Source organism: Mus musculus, chromosome 2, assembly GCF_000001635.26.
Source record: "Mus musculus strain C57BL/6J chromosome 2, GRCm38.p6 C57BL/6J".
Classification (NCBI taxonomy): domain Eukaryota; kingdom Metazoa; phylum Chordata; class Mammalia; order Rodentia; family Muridae; genus Mus; species Mus musculus.
In genome coordinates, this window is record NC_000068.7 from 3,807,578 (window position 1) to 3,826,298 (window position 18,721).

At 43.4% G+C, this 18,721-nt stretch overlaps 1 long non-coding RNA gene across 1 annotated transcript; it reads left to right on the forward strand.

The window, feature by feature from the left end:
- The first annotated feature begins 267 nt into the window (after nt 1-267).
- Nucleotides 268-17,376, forward strand: Gm36031. The gene is made up of 5 exons (XR_373951.3): nt 268-463; nt 4,125-4,254; nt 6,308-6,422; nt 7,857-8,051; nt 15,761-17,376. It is a non-coding gene; the product is annotated as a predicted gene, 36031 (long non-coding RNA).
- Nucleotides 17,377-18,721: the final 1,345 nt, after the last annotated feature.

Genomic DNA, 18,721 nt, shown 5'->3' on the forward strand with positions numbered 1-18,721 from the left:
GTTCAGATGTCTAGAATCCACACCTTTGCTGCTCCACACCCCCAATCAGCGAGCTACCCAATTACATTAGCAAGTGAATTTCCTTTCATATATGAAACTTCCCATGTCCTTCTCCTGTCCTCTTCTCTCTTCCCCTGCCCTTCTCGCCTATTTCTCCCTTCTCCTATTCTTCTCCCTTTCCTCTTTCCCAATCTCTCTCTTTTCCCCTTGCCCTCCCATCCCTCTTTCCTTCCCTTTCTACTCCTCTCCTTCCTCATCCATCCTCCATTGTCTTGATTGATAGAAAATGCCATGGTGGAATCTTTGGGGTCATTCATACTTGATTCTACCAGACTTTGATACAAAACCCCTCAGAAGCCTAGAAAGTCATCAGTCATTTTTGGATAACATATAACCAATGATCTATTACCCTCTTCTTGGAAACAGGCTTCCAGACAACTAAAGGGTCAAGGAGAAAACCAAGGTGAGTTTGACTATGTCATAGCATGGAATGTTGAGAGAAAAGCTATCTATATATTATGGAGGTAATGGTGAGTCACAGTCTTTCCAACAAATCAGATCTTATATCATGGATGCCTCCATTTAACAAATGTTACTGCTGATTTATCAGTAGACAGACAAAATCCAGCATCTTTATTGAGCTAAAAAATGGACAGTGAGTGAATTATTGTGCTATGTTGATTCTGGAGAGCAAAATGCTTTACATTAGTACCTCCAAAGCTGGGATGCAGTCTATGGTCACCAGCATCTTACAGTTAATATTGGCCAGCTAGTCTTTAGGTCATTGTTGTTGTATAAGACTGCACTAACCTGGCACACTCTGTGTATATTATTGCTACCTGGCCTCAATATGGTTAACATTGACATTGGCATCTATATTATAGGATTCCATTTGTCATTAAAATATCTTCTAGAAGGTTCTATAATGATCCATTGTTGAAATGGAAATGAAGAAGTAAAAAATATTCATCACTGGCAAACTGAACATAATATCTATTTTCCTGTAACAACCTTCTATTCTTAGATGCCACAAAAAAGAAACACTCTCAAATGGAAAACAATATGTCCTATATTCTTACTATGTTACAGTTGCTAAAGATTGCTAACACGTGCCTAGGATGCCCACAAGGGCAAGAGACATCCCTAAAATTTTTTCAGATTGATAAAAGAATCTTGTGAGGTATGCACTAAGTGAGGTCATAATTCAATTGGCAACATTTCTCACTTGGTGAGAATATAGGACACACTTTTTTCCAGACAATGGGATGTGATTGACCACTTACATGAGTTACAAATGTTAGAAGACAGAGAGGAGTTTTGAATGTGTGTTATCAGATGAGAGGAACCAATGTGACTCCCTGGAGAAGGCCAAGCAGTGGAGATAGTTGGAAGGCCAGGTTGTTGGTGGGGCTAGGAGAGAAGAAGGCATGAACAAGAAGGGCACAGAGGATTTACAGGCAGTGGAACTATTCTCTATACTGTACAATGATGGATGTGTGCACTTGCCTAGACCTGTAGAATGTCTGATGCTTGGGTGCACATGAGTCAGGTATGAAGATGTGTGTCTATAATCCCAGCATTGGAGAGGGAATGGCAAAAGGTCAGATGTTTAAGGACAGGCTAGGCTAGATGATAATCCATTTTAAGAAAACATCAAGCTCTTTATTGCCAACTCGACTGGGTTTGGAATCACCTAGAAGACACATCTTTGTATCTGTAAAGGCATTTCTAGAGAGGTTTAACCAAGGAGGCAAGACCCATCCTGAAGGTGAGTAGCACCATCCTAGGGACTGGGGACACAGACTGAAGAAAGCAAATAGAGCTCTAGAATTCTTCTCTCTCTGCCTCCGAACTGAGGATGCAATGTGGGCAGCCACCTTCCCTCCACTGCCTCATCTTCACTGCCATGATGGACCCCTCAGATGATGAGCCAAGATAACCTCCTCCATTCTCAACCTGCTCTCACAAGGTTCTTATTTTTTGGCATTGCAATGGGTACGGTGGTATAATATAGATACATATTATGACTTGTCTCCAAAAATCAAAAAGGATAAAAGAGTCTAGACTTTGCAGATAATAACAGATAAGCTAATATAGATTGGTTGGTTATACTAAGTGTAGGGATGTTGATGTTGGAGGAGTCAGTGTGAATACAGGGCCTGGAGGCATAAGGTGAACTCTATTTTATTTATTCTTATTGTGAAGCTATACTTACGTAAAACATATAGCTTATTTAAGGGGAAAAACCCTCAATGATGTAAAAATAATTCTTCCTTCACGGTAATGATTATAATTTTGGCACTATGCCATATTGTTTTAACAAATCTCCAAAGCAAGGGAGATTAAGATTAAGATAAAGATTAGGTGGTCACTAACGTGTTACTTCATTTGATTTAGAGAAGGGAGGTTATATTATGCAACAGTTGTTGGAAACAATTATTGTTTAATTAAATTTAAGGTCGTAAGTTTTCGTAGACTAGAAATTGGATATAGGACTTCAAAAAGCAGATAGGAAAGGAACAAAAAAATTTAATGAGCCCAGTGTGCGTCAGGAAAGGAAACGCACAGGAAATGTAAATAGAAAACTTAACAGAATTGGTTACATAAAAGGTATCGTGGCAAATAGCGGCTTGCTCTTGAGACACAGGCTGGTCCTGGGTCCAGTGAGGCATCAGGAGAACGCTGCTGGAGTTTTCTTCAGGACTCTGGTCTGTGAACAGCCTCACAAATGCAGTGCATCTCTTCGAGTGGAGGGGTTCTTAACAAAGGGTCTTTTGATGGCTTCACCCCTCTTTATCCAGGGCAGCCTCTTGGACAAGGCATCTGTTTGCTGCCACTCAGGGAATTGACAGAATCTTCTTCATTTCCATCCTACCCACTTGGCTTGTGTGATCTTCCAGCTGCAGCTAGAGATAGGATGCGGTTATTATAAATTCCATTCTACTTTCACTTCCTGTGTCACACATATAACCACGTGGGTTACCGCATCCTGGATCTCTGACCCACATCTGTGTGAAGAACTGCTACCCTTACCTTGCAAGCTGTCCACCTACGTGAGTGGAGTGGACACCTTTGCAGTCATGGAAGCTTCTCTGTATATTCCCTCCTCTCCCCTCATCAGCTAGAGCAGAGAACTGGCACACACAGCACTTTATGAATGTTTGCCAAATGTGCAGTTCTGATTTACTTTATATTTCTTACCTTCGGTAGCGGAGCATCAGGGCCAGCCAAGTGGGTAGTTTTAACCAGTTCCATTTCACTTCACAGGGTACTAAATTCACAAAATAACTTCCTTATATGAATATATTTTAGTGGGTTTTTAATTACTAAATAAAAATATCTTTTATTTTATTGCAGAGCAATAAATTGATCTTTGGTTTAGCTTATCATTCTTTTATAATAGTGAATTCCAAATCTAGAAGATGTCACTAAGCCAGCTGTATGAACCACACCATCAGTTTTTGTGGCATCTGGGGTGTCCCTCTGTGGATAACCTTTTGTTTGTGAGTACAGTGCTCCAACCTACCAGCTGGACAATCATTCAGAGATAATAAGGCAACACAGCAGTTCCTAGTGGCTGTGTTTGGTTGGTTCAGCCTTCAGCTGACATGTTTTATTAATAATAGCAATCCTCCTTTGCCTTTCTATTATTTCCCAGTGTGATTAATAGCAAGCTCAGGGATGCAGAGAGCTTTACAATAGTAAATGATCATTTAAGTTAGGTGTTGACTGCTTCCTGCTGCCTGTTCGAGTAAAAACGGAGCTGTCCAGTGTGGAGAGCAGTTTCTGCTATAGAATTTAGCCACCAATAAATATTAGAGTTTAATATTTAAAAGAAGGCATTGAGGAGGACCTGAGTGCTGAAGGCTGACCTTTCTGAAGCAGAGTTTGGGTGACTGCAAGGATGAGTTATTGCATTAGCCTTTGGGTGTCCAGTGTCAGGTGTCCAGAAAGTCTTCTGGGAGATGTGAGTTAGCTACAGAAGCGCAAAGCCAGGAAGGAAGGGCACAGAACTGGGATAGAAGAAGGAAAAGGAAGTTGTTTTTTTTTTTTTTTTTTTTTTTTGGGACTGTATCAAATAACCCAGTTTCCTGACCTCAGCCCCAGTTTTCTTTCTGCAACAGGATATGGAAGCAGAGCAAGGGTCTGATCACATTTCTCATTGACTTTGGGAGCCCATTGATCGGGGGCCAGTAGAGACCAGCTGCAATGTCTGGTAATGCTGCTGAAATTGTTCTGAGGAGTAGCAACCAGGTGAGTAGATATGGCCTTCTGCAGACCTCCCAGCTATGAAAAGAAGGTGTTTGCAAGACGAAGATTAGCAAATATCTTGCTTGCGTCTGCCATGTTTCTTTTTCCATGAGAATATAGAACCTTATCACTGACAAGGATCCATGGTCTGTCCTGGATTCCAGAATGCCTGTTAGAATATTTTAAGGTTTTCCTAATGCCAGCTGCCATGCTGGAGTAGAACATGGGTATAGATTAAGGTTTGCTCAAAGGGGAATGATGGGAATGATATAAAGCGATACTCCCTTCTCTTGTGGGAGCAGTCTACATTCCCCTAGCTTTAGTATATCTCACTGGCTCCAGAACCCCACGTGTTGATAACTGGTGATCCATATGAAAGAAGATGGCAGGAATTTTACACTTCGGTTTTATTTTCAGCCCAGCCTTCTTGTTATCCTCTGGTTTGTGCCTGATGTTCTAGGCAGACCGAGTCGTCCTGTTAGTACTGATGCTTTCCAAGTTTCATTTACTGTATTGTCAACACAGCGGATCTTTCTCTGGCTGCGTATCTAATACTGGCATCATTTTAGCAAAAGTCTTGGGTTAGAGGAACAGGAGATTGCATAGGCTGAAAAATATGGCTTACATTTCTGGAAAAAGCCAAGCTGCTCTCCTACATGAACTTTAGCTCATTCCCTAGAACTGGGTTCATAGTAGTCTATCAATTTACAATAGTTCGGAAATGGTCTAGAGGTCCATTAGTGGATAATGACTCCCCTGCCCCCCCATACACAAGCAGAGAGAGAGAGAGAGAGAGAGAGAGAGAGAGAATAGAATTTTACTCAGCAAGTGAGATAACCAGGCCCAGAAACACAATTATACATGTTCTCCCTCTTGTGGGAATCCTAGCTTTGAAATTTTAGAGCAGTATGTTTAACTTTGAGTACAAGTAAAGACAGAAAGGGACCATTGGGGAATAATTGTTCTGAGGGAAGTAGGATTACAGAACTCATTAGACATGAAGGTGGAGGGCTTCTGGGGTAAATAAAGCTAAGCAGGGAGCAGAGGGAGGGTATGGAAGATGAGGAGCAAGGACAGAAATGGTAACTGAGGGTATATGTAAAAGCCATAGAAACCTATTATTTTATAAGCTTGTAAAAAATAAAAAAACTAAAAGAAATAGGTTGAATAGAGGTACTCTCCATAGCAGGAGGATGCTGCTCCCAGAAGCCATGAGCTATTAAATAAAAATCTCAGTGCCAGTGCTAAGTGTGGAATATGCCCTATGAATTATTAGTCAAAAAGTCTCGAGAAGCCAAAATAAATCCAGGCTATTGACACTGCTCACCAGAACTTGAAAGGAAGCCCATATTGGTGAAGACATCACATTACTTGGGTCACAGGAGATCAAAATCAAGCTGGGATTGGAAGTTTTCTCCTAATGCCTAGCTTTCAGGGAGCCAGAAGGTGCTGTGTGTGCAGGGAGAGAAAAGTCACTAACAACTGCTTCAAGTGAATTCTGGAAACTACAATAAAACCTGTCAGGCAAAATGTGGTCTTTGGTGCAAAAGGAGCATAAATGTTATGGGAGTAGCCAGTTGTTTCCTGATGGGATTTGAGGTCTGTTCTGTAGGAGGAAATGAATGCCATCTGATTATATATATATATATATATATATATATATATATATATATATATATATATATATATGAAGAGAGAGAGAGAGGGGGGGAGGGAGGGAGGGAGGAATGGGAGGTGTGAAACTACTAATACTATATATTATACATATATTAATAGCATACTATATAGTATATTTTATATATGCTAATATAGTTCATTATATTTTTATTATATATGTATATATGTGCATATATATATAGTCAAAAGATTTAAAAAATTAGAAAGAAATAAGAATAAAAGCCCAGAAGCCTGTCTCATAGATGTGCTCATGAAATGTCTAAATGCCCAGTGAACAGTAGCTAGCTACAATTTCCTGGGTGTTACTATTATCATTGGTTCTAGTGATAATGAGGAGAGTTTGTAATACCAACAAAATTCATACCGGATCTTTTTCCAGTTGAGGGAATTCTCCAAAATCCAAGACAAGAACTCCTCCACAAATTGTGACTTCAAATCATTGTGAATGAGACCAGCGTGCATCAGCAGAACATCTGATGGCCAACTATCAGTAGGTAAAGGACTGCATTTGCTATGGTTCTTTCGGATCCCGTCCCTAGGGTCCTGACAAGAGGCCTTCAGATCTCCCCATGCATTTTCCAAGGACAGTGTTTTCAGCTCCCCCCCCCCCCCCCGTTCTCATCAGGGTCTCGTCAGGGTAAACACTAGGCTGGAGTCTGGTTGGAGGCAAACAGAGGATTCCCTCTCCCACTGAGCCCTGAGTCTTTATCTTCCTCTCCCCCCTTCCCCTCAAGCCCAAGAACTAGTATTCACCTCTGAAGATTAAACCCAAGAACACCCCTCTCTGTGAATCCTTGAACCGGATGCATCTGATCGGCCATTGTGGTTAAAACCTGAGCCTAGTCCTCTGGCTGCCCCCATCTTAAGGCATGATGGGTGTTGCTGGTTTACTTCCATGCATCAGTTATTTTGTGTTACTCTGATAAAATATCTGATGAAAGCAACTTAAGGAAGGGTGTGACAAAGGATATAGTCCTTCGTGGTGAGGTGGCACGAAGGTGACAATGACTTTAGCTGTAGTGGCAAGGGCTTCAGGCAGGTGGTTATATTGTGCCCATGGCCAGGAAGCAGAGGAGATGAATCTGTTGGTCTGTTTACTAGTTTTTTTCTTCTGTTCTTCCTTTTTATACAATCTAGGATGCATACCCATTTGATAATGATGCCCATATTCAACCCAAGTCTTGTTTACCAGTTGAATCTCTCTGGAAACCTTCACAGTCATACCTAGAGGTGTATCTCCTGGGTGATTCTAAATTTGATCTAATTGACAATGAATATTAATTATTTCATTTTCCAAACATAGGCGGTCTCATGGATTTGAACTATCTCTTGCTACTCTTGGTAGCTAGTATAATTTACAGTTATACTGGAATATAATGGGTCCATATGATGAAGGCGTTGCTCCCTGTGTGGCACTATGGGGTGGAAGTAGAACCTTTTAGGGGTGGGGGAAGGGCCTAATGGAAGCGATTTTGCTGTTTTTAAGGCGAGGTCTTGGTGTGCAGCTCAAGCCACTTAATACTTGCTAGGTAGCCCAGGCTGGTCTTGAACACACAGCAGGTCTCTGTTCTCTTTGAGTGCTGGGACTGCAGGTGTGCACCAGAAGCTGCCTCCAGTGGCGGTGCTCAGGCCTCTTCAAAGAGGACAGTAGATGGCACCTCAGCCCCTTCCCCTTTCTTCTGCCTTTGCACCATAAGTGGATAGCTCTGCCCTACCACACGCTCCCCGCCATGAGAGGACTAGATGCAACAGACCCTAGAGCAATAGTAACCAATGCAGACCCCCAAACCTAAATATATCTTTGTAAATGGAGCTTTTCTTTCCTCTTTGTAAGTAGATCATCTCAGATATTTATGCTAGTGGCAGAAAGCTAACAGTGACCTCTGAGCCACAATGATACCATCCCCTTCTGTGAATCCTTGGACCAGGTGCATCTGATTGGATCTGGTCACAGAAGATACTTTGCGAAGTATTCGGATGAATCAACAACCGAGAATCACCGCCAGGAAGGAGGAACTGCCACACCTTCCTTTGTTTATGTTTCCTAGCTGTGGCCTACACAAACCCACATTCAGCCTGACAGAGAGCGGGATCGGTGCTTTCCGGAACCTACTGAAAAACTGGTATTATGATTATATTTTCATGTTCCAGACTTATTGAAATGGCTTTTAGTCCCTATGCTAAGGTCAAAGGTTTAATGGATGCTTAAAAAATCTATTATTTTTATTTCCTACATTTGAGTATTTGCCTGCACATGTGTATGTGTACCACGTGTATCGCTGATGATGGCAGAGTCCAGAAGAGGGTGTTGGATCCCCTGCAGCTGGAGTCACAGATGGTTGTGAGCCTCCTGATGTGAGTGCTGAGAACTGAACCCAGGTCCTCTGGAAGAGCAGCAAGTGCTCTTAACTACTGAGCACCTTATAGGTGTCTAATAATACTTTTTAATCACGTGACATTTTGCTCAAGTCTTCTTTAAACTAGTATGTTGGCTTATATTTACCCATTCTCAATTTTCTTAGTTTTCCAGGAAGGGAGAAAAACCCACTTTTAACATTTTAAATTTAAATTTAAATTTAAATTTTAACATTTAAATGAATACTAGCCTTCAAAGAAACTCTAATAATCACAAGGTAAGAGGTAAATATGGGGGTGAACAGCAACAGCGAGCAGTAGACAAGTAACTCAACACTAGAGGTCCCTCTCTTCTTAAGATCTAAAGGCCTGCCCTGTCTGGGATCTTAGCCAGCTTCAGTGGCTTCTGACTGGGAACAGAAAGTGAGGAGCAAAGGAAATCTGAACCAGAGAATTCTTTGTGGCATTGCAAATTAGATCTCAGGCAGCAGAGGCCTGCATCACTGAGTTCTGGCTCGCCCACAAAGTATTTGCTCCCCAACTCTCAGCCCCAGCTTCATTTTGTTCTATTTCTATCTGCTTCTTAATTTAGCCATGTGACTGCATTCAAACCCTTTTATCTCGTCCCCATCTGGAAGGCAATCTGGGTTGGTCCTGAATTTTTATTCCTGTGGAATAGAAGAGAGTGACAGAGTCCCCACTGCTCCTCCGAGGGTCACTGCGATGCCGAGGTGAACTGAGGGATTTCACAGATCAGGTGGCAAGGGCTCATGGCAGACAGGAAGAAGCTGACATTATTCACACGCAGCTAGCAAGTCAGAGAAATGAGGGCTTAGATGAGGGCTGTTGTTTTCCAGCAAGGGCCAGTGTCTGGCAGGCAAAGAACTAAGGAGACAGTCTCGTGAGAAGGCCAGAGCTTGCTTTTAAAACCGGGAAGACAATGGCGACCAATACTGGGAAGGAAATGGAAAGATCACATAGGAAAGGAAAGCTCTCTTCTTCGTCTTAGTAGTGTCACCTCCGGTGAAGAAGGGGACACCGAGGGTGACAGTCTCTTTGGAGGTCTCCATGATGCTCATGTTTTTCTTTTTAATGTTGTGTGAAATTTTAGCTTCATTGTGAAGTCTAGACAGAGCCTGGTCCTTTCTCTGTGTCTGTCTCCCAGAGGCTTCTGTTTTCTTCTACAGACACACATACCTCAGCATCCTTTGTGGCCTGGTGGTGGAGCTGGAAGCAGCATTGGACACTCTGTAGTGACCAGAAGTAGTGTGTGTGTGTGTGGTATTTGTGTGGTGTGTGTGGTATGTGTTTGTGTGGTGTGTGTGTGTGTGGGGGTGTGGTGTGTATGCTTGTGTGGTGTGTGTATGTGTGTGTGGTGTGTGTATGTGTGTGTGGTGTGTGTGTGTGCTTGTGTGGTATGTGTGTGTGTGGTGTGTGTCTGCTTGTGTGTGGTACATGTGTGTGTATGTGTGCTTTATGTGGTGTGTGTGTGTGTGTGTGTGTGTGTGTGTGTGTGTGGTGTGTCTGTGCATGCAAGCACTTGTGCAAGGCTCATGGTGACTCTGGAAGGAGGTCCAGAAAATTTAGTCAAAACAACGTTACAGTCTAGAAATGGGATCATAAACTCTGGGGACTAGAGGATAAGTCCTTGGCCTTGGAAGCTCCTTTCTCCATTGTGCTAAGTTCAGCCTGAGAAAAACCAGTTCAGGGCTCATGGCCTATGTGCAAGAGCTATGCCTAGTGTTTCTTAGGTCTCAGTCCCCAGTCCCTTTGTTGTCTGTTACCATGTCTAGTGTTCCTTGGGTTCTAGTGTTTCCAAACCTAGGAATTTCCTGAGAATCTCCTGACTAAAATGGCTGTTCTCACACACAGCCAGATACGTCCTTAATGATTTCTACCAAATCCAGTGGCTTTGAATTTGGCATCCATTGCATTCTGCAAAGGCAATCTGAGCCCGAAAAACGCTTTGGCAGTGAGAGCCATCTGCCTGTGGAGAGGCTGGACCCAGTTTAGGAGAGGCAGAAAATTATGCAAATTATCAGTGCAATCTGACATTCACCATTTAACTGACTCAGTCCAGAGTTGATTGTATAAAGAAGGAAGGCTACATGTAGCTGGATGCCTGGGCTGGAAATCTTTGTGTACTGTGTTCAGGTACTTGTTATATGAGGTGGGCAGAGAACAACCTTGGATATCCATCTTGTTTTATGCATTAGGCTCTCAGGCTTGGAGCTCACCAAGTAGGCTAGACTTGGTTACCCAGTGAACCCCAGGTATCCTCCTGTCTCCTTTTTTCAACTGTTTATAATTAAACGTGCTACTACAGCTTTTTGTTTGCTTGTTTGTTTGTTTGTTAAACATCTGCTCTTGAATCCAACTTAGGCTCTTGGCTCTTGTACTTGTGTGCCAAGCCCTCTACTGACTGAGCTGTCTCGACAGCCCTTAAATGGGTTTTCCATCTACATGACTAACGGTGGTCATAGCTACCTTCCTTTTGCCGGGAGAGTACAGAGAAGTTGGAGAACACTGGTCCTCATGTTGGGAAAGCTCTACTTAAGTTTCTTGTCACCTGAGTGCTAGCAGTTGTGGAATAGTTTACAGATGGGGATACATTGTTACCCCAGAACTCCATTCCAGGTTTAGTAAAACAAAAACAAAAACAAAAACAAAAACAAAAACAAACAAACAAACAAACAAAACAAAACAAAACAAAAACAAAACAGCTGTCTGTGGCAGAGCCACAATAGGTTTCCCATGTGGTTTGGCATCTCTGGGCTCACCCACAGTAGTGAGATGTCCCAGGAAACACCTTTGATTCTATGCTTCCTTAACTTTCTCTATAAGGAAACACATCTCAGTTTCAAATGATTGAGCAGGGACACCTGCTCATTGCTGATGGCTTGAAGCTTTGGGAGACAGGATTCATGACCTGACAGCAGTATTCTTGTTAATTCAGGGACTGGCAGGGTGCAGCCTCAGGCCCCAGGGGAAATGGGATTTTCTGGTGGTCTCACACCTTGTTTTGTCTTGAACACATTCACTCTCCTATGAGATGAACAGACTCTAAAATGAAATCCAATTAACCTTTAGCAGTGAGCAAGCTGGGCACTGGCGAAGCACATTCGTTTTTTTCCCAATTCTTCAGTTGTCATGACACCAAGAGATGATAGTACATGGGGGGACCTAATAGTCATTGCGTTTTTATAGCTTGGCAATTAACTTCTTCATTTTTATAGCAGCCTGGAAGGCCGGGGTGTTGAAGGTAATGGGTGTTCATCATGGCTTCCCTCGCTTCTGAGTTTATGCAGGTAGTCACAACACCCCCCACAGTCTCCCTTCTATGGGATTCTGATGAAATACCAGCAGCCCAGGAAGAATGGGGGCTTTACATTACTGCTACTTCTTCATTTTTGGGAGACGATAGGACTCTGTTTACAAACCGTTATGTACCAAATTACTTCCAGCTTTTAGTAGCCTAAGCATCACAGATCAAGTTTCTTTGTGATCAATTTGATCACAAATGGGGCGGGGCCATACATTACAAAATGTATCTTCTTACCTTCCTATGGGTAGGAAGGCTGAGGCTTGGCTTCTCTGCAGCCCTTCTCCCTCTGTAGTGAATGATCACGCTGCATGTGTGTCTGAGTCTTAATCTCTTCTCGTGGAGACAGCAGCCAGTTTGGATTAGGACTACTGACCTTATTTTAACTGAACTCAAGATTCAATCTCCAAATATAATACCATTCCCAGGCCAAGAGGATTGGGGTTTAATAAATGAGGTTTTGGGCGGATATAACCCTGACAACCATGTATTTACAATACAGACTGAGGTCAGAGGGCACAAAATGTGGGACCTTAGTCATGAGGAGGAGAGACGTGGGGGAGCTGTGGCCTCCCAGGCATACTTTCTCTCTCTCTCTCTCTCTCTCTCTCTCTCTCTCTCTCCCCCACCCCCCTCACGTCTTAGCATCTCCACATTTTCTCCATGTGTATGGAGTGTTGTTTCTTTCAGGGTAGAGAGTCTACAGCAGGACTTTTTGCAACTCAGCCTTAGAAGTAATTGTGAATCACCCTTTCCTCTGGGGCCGATATAGAATCAGTTTGATTTGACACAGATGAAATATAAGACGTGTATGTGTGTGTGAAGGAGCATGTGCAGGGGTGGACATGGGATCGGGGAGTGTCAACATCCAACTTGCAGGAGAGAGCATGGACCTGGCTCACAAAGCTGGGAGGAGACGTGTGTGGGCGTGGCGCTAGTGCCCAGCCCTCCTCAGAGGGCTCCTAAACTGACATCTCAGCTTGTTCCAGGCCAGCCAAAGCTAAATAGAGGGAACTTGTCTCAATGGTACCCTGCAGAGGGCAAAACAATGTGTCACTTTCTGTACACATGCACACACACATACACGCACATGTGCACACACACACGTGCACGCACACGCGCATTCACACACACACATGCACACACATGCACAGGTGCGTGCACACACACGCACAGGGAAGCCTTGTAAAATTGCCCTGGGTTACAGTTGATGTAAATGGATTTCATAGAATCCAGTGTTTGCTCCACTTGCTAGGATTACCGAGTGGTCTCTGGCAGGGCCTCACTGCCACCTTCTTCACTGGTTTTGGACTTTGCTGCCATCACTGGAATTCTTGCCATGCATATTAAGTTTTACTCATGTACACCCTTCCTTGCTCAGAGCTACTGTATTTTTTTTCAGTCAGTTTGGCGATATTTCTAGACAGCCCCTTACAGGCTAGGCCTGGGACCTGGCAGTGGGATGTGAGGATGCTCTTCCACTTTTGGGAGGGTCAAGGACCTGGACTCAATATGATGCGTGTAATAATAATAATAAAAAGTCCAAGGAAATTAGTGAAGATGTGAGGAAGAGATTCCGTGAAAGTTCCATGAGGAGATCTTCACAGCTGTGGGGAGTTCCAGGTACAAACCTGGCAAGAGCTTGATGGGCGGAGCCAGGAATGGAGGGGTGTGTCTACCAGGTGAAAGCATTTGCAATTCTGTGGCAAACCTGGAGGCCTCAGAGAATCCAAAGAAGGGAGAGGAAGAGAGAGAGACAGAGAGACAGAGAGAGAGACAGACAGAGACAGAGAGATAGAGAGAGACAGACAGACAGAGAGAGAGTGACAGAGAAAGAGAGAGGGAGAGAGAGACACAGAGACAGAGACAGAGAGACAGACAGAGACAGAGAGAGACAGAGAAACAGAGAGACAGACAGAGAGAGACAGACAGAGAGAGGCAGACAGAGAGAGACAGACAGAGAGAGACAGAGACAGGGAGAGACAGAGAGAGACACACAGAGAAAGAGAGACAGACAGACATAGGAACGGAGAACAGGGACCATGGGAAAGGTTGTAGAAGGAACAGAAAATGGTTATTTTCTCTACTTTGGGGATGAGAGTTGGTTTGAAGGAGGAGCCTGAGAGGTGGGGGCTGTGTTGGGATACTTTAGCAGAATCCTGAGATGGATCCTAACTCTGCCTGGCCCAGACCAGCAGCCATGGCGATGTGGCAAAGGACAACTTTGGCCCAAGTAAGTGGAGCAAGTGGCTGGGCATTGTGAAGTAAGAGGGGATTTGCTTCTTTCCCCGAGAAGTCCTGGTTAGAATCTCCGTATGGTTATCGCGGTTAATGGTCTGATTTCCATGAAGTCCACTTGACATCTCATCAACAATGTCACCTGAGAAGTCTTAGAGCCTGATAAACCTCAATCCATAAATTACCTCAGGACCCCAGATGTTTCTAGCTACAGAGGAACAAGTCTTGGCACTGTAGCTATGCCCACTTGGCAGGGTTTAGGAGTGGATTCAATGAGACTCGATACATTTTTCATGAAGGGTTTTATACCTGGTACACGAGAAACCTAAGTTTTTTCTCCCTTTGTTTAAAAGAATATTTTCCTTTGTGTATGTATGTGTGTGCCCACATGTGTGTGTGTGCACATGTATAAGTGCTTATGGAAGCATGGAGAAGGCATTGAAACTGGAACTGTAGTTCCAGGCCGATGTAAGCTTCCGGACAGGAGGGAACCAACTTCTGGTCCTCACTGGGAGCAGAAAGTGCTTTTAACTGCTGGGCTGCCTTTTCAGCCTCCTTTGTGGTTTTTAAAACTTATGTATATGGATGTTTTAGCATGCATACCTGTGCACCCCCTGAGTACCTGGTGCCCACGGAGGCCAAAAGAGGGTATCAAATCCTCTGGAACTGGCATTATAGGTGGTGGTGAGCCATCATATGGATGGATGCTGGGAATTGGACTCAGTTCCTCTGTAAGAGCAGAAAGTGCTTTTAACTGCTGGCTGTCTCTGCAGCTAGCCACGCTTTTGCTTGAAAGTCTTAAACTAATTTCTTAAATTCCAGCAATGTTTAACAAATAGTCATTTTACTCCCCTAGTGATTTCAGAATGTTTGTTTTAGGGTTAGGCACAGTTTATAACTCTATATAATAAGTGAGCCGGTGAAGTAGCTGAGCAGGGGGTCAGCCAACACAGTTGCCTCAGGAGTGCCTGAAATGGGCTTGTGGCAATCTTTTTCACGGTCAGCTGCAACTGGGTCCTTTCAACAGTTTGGAAAGCAAGTCTCAGGGCGGTGGGTAAAATGGTTCCTTGGGAATGAGAGAGTCCCCGAGGAGTGCCATCAAGAGGCCATTCTTCAGCACATCAACCAAGAAGAGTAAACACTTCAAATCCAAAGCATGCCTTTCGCAGAAGGAAGATTTATGATCTGCGTATAAATGGTGATGAATAACTTGGTGATACATGCTTTCTGGCACAAGCTGTCAAAAGTAAAGAGCCATAGTGTGTTCCAGAGTTCATCTGGCCATGCGTGTTCCCTATAAAATATGGAATATACTGGGCCACGATTTGTCTGAGTCCTTGCACAGTTCTCTTCCAATTACTGTTGCTTCTATTCCTGTCACCAGTGGAAAACAAATGGGCTAATAATTATAGCCTCAGATAGACTCTTGTAGCCTGCATCTCCCTGAGCTTCACTGGCCCCTGTGTCTAATGGGGTCACAATATGAATCATAACTCAAACCTTATCGTCTTACTAATGCTCCCCAGTCCCCTGGCTCCTCCCCCGAAGTGACCTCCAATTGAGTGCAGAGTTCTCTGCCTCTGGGATGCCTCACATGTCCTTGTGTGTAAGTCTGCTGCTTGCAGTACTGTCTTGCTGTGAGCATGCAGTGTCCTGGTCACATTTGACATCTTGCCATCTTTGGGCCTTATCATTGCCCATCAATCCAAATATATATGTTTTCAGGGCAACTGCCTCTAATTCAAATGTGACTGGCAGTCTGTGGCAAGCTGGGAAAACTAAGTTTACGTCTGTGGAACCTTATGCTGTGTGTGCATGTATGAATATGTATGTGTGCATTCATGCATGTAACTTGTGATCCTTGTACCCTACATGACTATTTTAATTCAATGGCTTTCCTACTTCTTCTATTTACAGTCTCTAACCCAAAAAGGAGCCCATGTGCCTTTTCTATAGTCTTTGCTTTCCAGACTTGGCTGCTTCTGCCCTTAGTCTGTTTCCTTCTTGAAAAACCAGTAAGTTCTCAGTGCAAAGAGCATCTTTCTCCCCCATTCATCAGAAGAGCTGAGCAAATGCCAGAGAAGCTCAAGCTGGGACCTGCATTTTCTTCCCAATGAAATATTTGCAGCCTGTTTGCAAAGGGCTTCATTGTTACCCATGACTTCTAGGAAGGCAGAGAAGTGAGTCGTGTTGAAACCAGGGCACTGCGGCGTCTCCCCTGAGCTGGTTCTTGGAGTATACTTTACTGTTCATGTTGGACCATGGTCCTGGATTTCTGCTTGGTAGACATCATCTAGATACATGATGCTGTTGGTGTCTTCATTTCCAACTGTGTCTGTTGGGAGCAGCAGCATAGGTAAAAAAGGCACTGAGTTCTGAGGAAAGAACCCTCACGTGGCATAATTTGATTTCTATTGCTTTTTGATCAGCTTTGTATATCTAACATCAGAGAATCATCCTTTGAAAGACGTGATTAGGGAAGTTGAGGTTGAAACAAACTAACTAACTAAAACACAAAACAAGGAACTTTAAACACTCTGAGCCCTGCAAAAGTGTTCCGGGTCTTCAGTTGTCTTCTCTGGAGATAAATCAGGAAAATCTTTTTAAAGATGGAAGAGACATTGTCATGGAAGGAAACTGAAGGCTGTTTCCATTTAAGTCTGGACAGTGTTCTAGGGCTTTAGGACAGACAGATGTTTGTCTTCTTCTGGGATGACTTACGCCACACCGCTGGTGTTCCTGAACGACGCAGATCCAGGACACAGGAGACTGCTTACAGTGAGTAATGTTTTCAAGCCCTGAGCTCTCCCTCTGCAAGAATGACTGATAGATGGTTGGGAGGAATGTTCTTAACCTTCCCAGAGGTTACCAAGCAGACAGACAGATAGCCCAAGCCCCCTCCCACCCCCACCCCCAAGCAGACAGACAGATAGCCCAAGCCCCCTCCCACCCCCACCCCAAATCAAGCTATAACAAGTAACAGCAATTTGGAAATAAAAGACCTGATTCCCAATATTACAACTAATTCTTTTCTGTGTTCTCTTAGGACATGAGAAGAAAAGCGGGTGCGGGACTTGGGAATTTGAGTGTAAATGTATGACATTAAGTAGCAAAACAGAAAGGCAAGCAGGGGAGCTTGAGGGGAGTTTATATTGAATGCACTCAGTTTATTAAAAGGGAAAAACTGACTTGAGAGAAAAAGTATTTTCCCATTTCCTGATTTACTTCCCTTTCGTGGAAGGTAAAAGGTACTTCCTGTCATTTTATGTTTTTGTGAAAATGATGTGAATATTGCTTTCTAAGGACCTTTTCTGACTGTAAAGAATTAAACACCTATTGGAGAAAATCAGTAAAATGGAAGAGAAGAATTTGTCTACCACCCATGACTGTTACATTTGTTCTCTCTCTCTCTCTCTAACAGTTTTATTATTTCTGTGTGTGAATGATGAAGTATCTGGGTATGTGCATGTATATGAATGTACTAACCCTTGTATGTATATAGGGGTCACATTTTGATGGTGGGTGTCTTCAATTTTTGCTTTCTATCTTAATTTTATTAAAAATTTATTTATTTATTCTTCTCTCCTTTATTGCATCCTGACTGCAGTTTCTGCCCCTCTCTTCCCATTCCCTCCCTCCTCCATCTCCCCACTCTAGATCTACTTCTCCTTTTCCCCTTAGAAAAGAGCAGGCCTCCCAGGGATATCAACCAAACAGAGCATAACAAGATACAATAAGACGGCACATATCTCCTATCAAGGCTGAATGAGGCAACCCAGGAGGAGGAAAAGGGTCCCAAAAGCAGGCAAAAGAGTCAGAGACAGTCCCCATTCCCACTGTTAGGAGTCTCTTAAGAGCACAGCCATCACATATATGCAGAGGACCTAGGTCAGATTCATCCAGGCTCCCTGATTGTCCCTTCAGTCTCCATGAGCCCCTGTGAACCCTGGTTAATTGATTCTGGGGACTGAGGCATTCTTGTGTCTACCACCTTAACTTTGAGAGTCAGGTCTCTTTAGTGAACCCGGAGCTGTCATTTGGACTGGACTGGCTATCCAGCAAGGCCCTGGGATCCTTCTGCATCTGCTTTCACCCAGTGTTAAGGTTACAGACATGTGACACTGTACCGGCTTCTGTATGATGCTGAAGAGCTAAATTTGGACCCTGATGCTTATTCGTCTGAGCCATCTCCACAGCCCTACAACTGTAAAAATGAATTTTATTATAAATGTATGCAGCATATTAATATAGTGGCTGTTTTTCTTTACCCTAATTAGTTCCCCAATAGCACCACAGAGAGAGCAACGTTTATTTACAATTTAAAAACACAATAACTAATCTAATCCTCTAATCTAATCTGGTTACCTCCCAGTCAAAATCCTCAAGATACTTGCATTTTTGTATTGGCTTGGCTCTCTGGGCTTCGGGTATATTTTCTCCAGATGTCTCTCTGGACTCCTTTCTTGTGGTGACCCATGTCTTCCACTCTTTCTCAGCCTCCTCCTCTGCCTTGCAGAAGTCTCACCCTATTCTCTCTATTGCCAGTCATTGGCTTTTCCATCTTTTATTAACAAGACAGAAAACAAACAGTGGGTATTGTTCACATAAACTTGAGACAGAAGATTTTTTTAATTAGGTATTTTCTTCATTTACATTTCCAACGCTATCCCAAAAGTCCCCTATACCCTCCCCGTGACTCCCCTACCCACCCACTCCCACTTCTTGGCCCTGGCGTTGAGACAGAAGATTTTTTAACATAAGCATTACAATGCAGTGTCTGGATTGAAACCAGGTAGTGGGATAGAGATATCAACATCTGAATCATACAAGGGCAAACATTATACCTTCATGTAACTCCTGATTTACTCTGATAAAGTT